General features: G+C 46.4%; 1 long non-coding RNA gene across 1 annotated transcript; it reads left to right on the forward strand.

Annotated features, from left to right (window-relative positions):
* Window positions 1–185: 185 nt before the first annotated feature.
* LOC309849499 lies at window positions 186–2,192 on the forward strand. The gene is made up of 3 exons (XR_014303732.1): window positions 186–268; window positions 1,641–1,763; window positions 2,041–2,192. It is a non-coding gene; the product is annotated as an uncharacterized lncRNA (long non-coding RNA).
* Window positions 2,193–5,313: the final 3,121 nt, after the last annotated feature.

A 5,313-nucleotide genomic window follows, 5' to 3' on the forward strand; every position in this document is an offset into this window, starting at 1 on the left:
AATGTTAAAAACCAGAAATAGAGCCTTTAAGAATTTCTCCCATCTGCCAGCCTGGATGTTGGCTGGGTAGAGATTTTAACAGCACACATGTGATAGGCCGGGCCTCCTCGCCCCCTATGTAGAACACAGGCCCATGAAACCCAGCACCCCTCTGTGACACGCAATTAGCTGAATTCCGCTTCGCCAGCCAGCGCTCCACCAACTGAACCGTTGGGCAATCGGGGGAGACAGAGCCCCTGTCTGGGCGGCAGGTCCTCCCTGGAGGTAAGTAGTGACATTTACGGGAATGAACGCTGTGCTGCTCTGGGAATGACAGCCTGTTACCAGGGTAAACACTGCATAATGAGGTTGATTGGGAATGCCTTTCGGCAGTGCCTTGCTCATTTCAGGAACTTCTCCTCACAGGGATGAAAAGGAGGCAAAATCTGGGCTATTGGTTTTGTGGTTTTGCATGTGTATTTGGGTTGGAATCCACTTAAAAATGAAGTGGGCTCATTCTGCATAGAGGGAAGCCGGCGCTTTGAGAAGAGATCCAGACATGATTAAGATCCAGTCCCCAAGCCAAGGAGCTCCAGGAGTTGTAGGGGAAGGCAGATGAGTAGTTAAAACTGGAAAAATACCACAGCCCGATGGCTGGGAGTTTGCTCTGGACAAGAGGAGAATAAACCTCTATACAGATTCTCTTTCTATTACTGAGACTAGTGGGAAAGGGAGCCCTGCCTGGGAATTTGATTTGGCCCAAGGTAAGAAAATCTCAGTGTCATGGCTTCTGCCCGATCGGTGTGGAGCCGGAGGTGGGGTGGGGGCAGGTAGGGGACTCTTTGGGAAGACCACCCAAATAGGCTCGTTCTCTCCTGCCCACATTTTAGCTTCCTTATGTCTGAGATTTCAGAAAAGTGTCTTCTGCAGCTCGTGTTATACTGTGAAGAATTAGGGCAGTGGTGGAAGTGGCCTCCACTCCTCTGGCCCTCTGTTGAGGTCAGCTGGGTGACCTCACCTTGGAGGCCGTTTCTTATGGAGGGCGCTGCTCTTGGGGTGGAGGGGACAGTCAGCCCCACTCCCCACACACACTTTCCCCACATGACCAGGGGAGGGGGAGCCTTGGAAGAGAGGCTCCTGGAATACTTGGGTCCAACCCACATCACCAATATTCACACAACAGGACAAGTGCACTTTGGCGGGGGTTTAACGGTTTCTTTTCATGCCCCACCCTATTTGCTCTGGACAACCGTGGCCAGTCCTTCTCTCCCTGGGCGACCCATGGAGGTGCCCCATGGCCGCTCTCCAAATGGATGTCTTCTCTGCCACCCTGGTTCTCACCGCGTTGCTGCATTTGTTGGCACACACGATGGAGAGTGTGTCACGGTGTGCTGCCTCTCGTAAGTGCTGGGCTCCCCGCTCCTGTGGCTGCAGGGCCCGAAACACCGAGAAATGCGGTGCCCTCCCAACATCCCTGAGGAATTTGACCAATGACTCCTTTGGTTTGGCAGCTCTTTAAGAAGCCTTCTCTTCCTAGCTCTCCTGGGAAGCCAGGGAAGCCGCGAGAACCAACAGAGAAGACAGTAAGGGAGGCAGGGAATGTTAGCTCTTTTTTACTTTTTTTTTTTTTTTAATATTTTACCTATTTATTTGACACAGAGAGAGAGAGAGAGGCAGATGGAGAGGGAGAAGCAGGCTCCCCGCTGAGCACAGAGACCATGGGTTCATCACCAGAGCCCAAGGCAGATGCCCAACCCACTGAGCCACCCAGGCGCCCTGGGAAGGTTAGTTCTTAGAGGTGTTCCTCTTCTCAAGTTTCTGCCTCTGAATCAAGTTCAGACTCCTTAACCTGGTTCCCAAGACCGTGATCTAAATCCTGCCTTCCCTCTGGCCCCATTTCTCACCACTTCCCCTTCCTTTTCCCTTGCGGTTCCCCAAACGTGCCTGCTTGCTCTCATATACTCATCTCCATAAATACTGTGCCCTTGACCTGAAGATGGTTCCCATAGCCTCACCCACTTTTCTCCCCCTTCTTTTGACTGCCTCCTGCTCATCATGCAGGATTTCGCGATGATCTTTCTCCCACGTGTGCTCCCAACACCTGTGAAAGTTGCCCTCCTCTGCGCTCCCAGAACACCCTGTCCTACCATCACAAAGATACCGCTGAACACTGTGCTGTCTGTTGGCATCCCTATCTCCCTGCTCAGACGGCATAGTCCTTGAGAACAGGGACTATACTTTATGTAGATTTTATTGATTTTATTTGATTAATCTGATTTATTTGATTTGAATATCTGATTTGATTTGATCTGAATTAAATCATTCGATGAGTATTTCATTTGAAAATCTGATTTATTTGATTACATCAAAAATATTGATTTTATTTGCTCTTCTTTTTGAGAGTGTGCAGGAGGTATTAAATAATTTATTGGATGAATGAATAGTGAAACATTTCCTGGAATCAAACCTGTATGCTTGAGTCTCTTCCTTTTAGATATGTTTTTCCCAAAGGGGGACCCTTTCTGCAGAGTTCATAGACTCCGGATGGACCTACCCCATTGGTTCTCTGGCCTGACTCTGGGTCAGCCTGGCTGAGGCTTGAGCTAGGACTCTCCCTACATAAGCATCTGATGGTGGCGGGCTGCTCAGGGCTTTTTAAACCTTAGTATGTGTGGCCTGGGGTCTCGTGAAAGGCAGGTTCCAGCCTAGTCGATGAGCGTAGGTCCTGAGACGTTAATCCTGCTGGCTGGGGACTCACACTTGGAGTGGAAAGGCACTGACCAGGTGCCTTATGCAGTCGCTTTCACTGATTCCAAGATTCCAATTTATAAAAATTAGTTGGCAAAAGTAGAAAGTACTGAAGCAGCCTTTCTAGGAGACACTTGGGTTTTTCAATGCTTAATTATATTAAGAACAGAAGTGTCCTTTTTAAAGAACATACAATCATCACTGTAGGTTGCTTCCTCCTATTCTTATACCCAACCTTCTTCTCCCTTGTCTGTCTCAGAGATTGCTAAAGCGCAAATGCTCACATCCCCAGCCTCCCTTAAACTGTTCTTTTTTTTTTTTTTTTTGTAAGATTTTATTTATTTTGACAGAGAAAGAGAGAGAGAGAGAGCACAAGCAGGGGGAGCAGCAGAGGGAGAGGGAGAAGCAGGCTCTCTGATGAGCAGGAAGCCTAATGCGGGGCTCAATCCCAGGACTCTGGGATCACGACCCAAGCCAAAGGCAGACGCTTAACCAAAGCGCCCCTCTTCCTACTGCTCTTGTGGAGAGGGATGTGGTTAGCCCTTGTGTTCTGCCTTAAATGCTAATGTGCTAGCCTGAGCTGCAGCACTAATTTCAGCAGCTCAAAGAAAGCAGGCTAGAGTCTTTGTGATTCTCTCAGCCTTTCTCAAATGCTTTTTACCTCATGGTCACAGAATAGCTGCTGCTGCTCACTAAGATCTAACATCTCTCTCTCTCTCTCCTTTTAAGGAATCTCTACACCCAGTCTGGGGCTCAAACTCACGACCCTAAGATCAAGGGTTACATGGTCTACCATCTGAGCCAACCAGGCAGCCTCCAACATCTCATTATCACTGAGTATCTAGTTCAGATTTTTTTTATCTTAATTTTTTCTACAGCTGACTTACTTGAATCATTATGTTTGGTTATTTTTACCAATGTTATATGTCTTAACCTCCAAATTTCTTATGAGATAAAAATAAATTCTTACTTAAGTTCCCTTATCAGAGTTTTATGTTTCTTACAGTCGAACTGTAATACAGTATTACCATTTTAAATATTAAAATGTATTCTCTCTCATTAGCAAATTAACATATACTGCTTATAGAAATCTTTAAAAATGTGGAAAAGTAGGAACAAGGAAAAGAAAATTAGGGAATCTCATCATGGAAGTACTGTTAACATTTTTGTGTATTTTCTTCTGGTGTTGCTTGTACAGTTGGGATAACATATTTTAAAAATACCATTTTTGGGGTGCCTGGGTGGCTCAGTGGGTTAAAGCCTCTGCCTTCGCCTCGGGTCATGATCCCAGGGTCCTGGGATCTAGCCCTGCATTGGGCTCTCTGCTCGGCAGGAAGCCTGCTTCCTCCTCTCTCTCTGCCTGCCTCTCTGCCTTCTTGTGATCTCTGTCTGTCAAATAAATGAATAAAATCTTTTTAAAAAATACCATTTTTAAAAAAGTAAGTTTAAAAAAAATTTTAAATTTTAAAGTAAATTAGTAGTGGGGGCACCTGGCTGGCTCAATAGAGTGTGCAACTCTGAATGTTGGGGTCATGAGTTTGGGCCCTATGTTGCATGTAGAGTTTACTACAAAGAAAGAAAGAGACTTCCCAGGGCACCTGCGTGGCTCAGTCGTTAAGCATCTGCCTTCGGCTCAGGGGCTCAGGTCATGATCCCAGGATCCTGGGATCAGGTCCTGGGATCAAGTCCCCCATCAGGTTCCCTGCTCAGCGGGGAGCCCGTTTCTCCCTCACCCACTCTTCTTGCCTGTGTTCCCTCTCTCACTGTCAAATAAATAAATAAAATCTTTAGGGGAAAAAAAAAAAGGACTTCTCACTCTTAACTATAGAGAACAAACTGCTGGTTACCAGAAGGGAGTTGGGTGGGGGGATGGGTTGAACAGGTGATGGGGATTAAGGAGGGCACTAACTGTGATGAACGGTTGTTGTATGAAGCATTGAATCACTATATTGTACACCCAAAATTAACATTGCACTGTATGTTAACTAACTGGAATTTAAATAAAAACTTTTAAAAGCAGGTGGGGGGTTGTGCAGGGGAGGAAGACTTCTCTGTATCTAGAATTAGGTCCTCCAGGAAATAGAAATATTGTGGCGAAGTGTAACACTGCTTGAGTATTTCTTGAAGGCTTACTACCCATCAGGTGGGGACCAGGCTAAGTACTTTGCATGGATTATTTCTTCAAATTCTTCATCCCCTAAGAGGTCTATTCTATCTCTAATTTTCAGAAGTTGAAACTGACACACCAGAGAACAAGGAACCCCCCGCCAAAGTCCGAGGAGCCAGGCACCTCCCCAGCTCTGCCTGCTCCCAGAGTCCACCCCGATACCAACATTCCCTCACCAGGCACTAATTTATTCAAACCTTCTAGTTTCAATGGCAAAATTGCTATCTTGCTCTGAATTGCTTCCCTTTCATGACTGGTGATGCTGGATATGGCTTTGTGTTTACCGAACTAGACACATTCCTTTTTTGTTAATTACAGGTCGGGGGCCTTTCCCATAGTTGACTCTACCACTGGAAGAGGGAATAAAGTGGGACCTACGGGCTTAGCCCTGTAGTTCAAAAGAAAAACGCGAGACACGG

Source organism: Mustela nivalis (assembly GCF_964662115.1).
Source record: "Mustela nivalis genome assembly, chromosome: 16".
Classification (NCBI taxonomy): Eukaryota; Metazoa; Chordata; class Mammalia; order Carnivora; family Mustelidae; genus Mustela; species Mustela nivalis.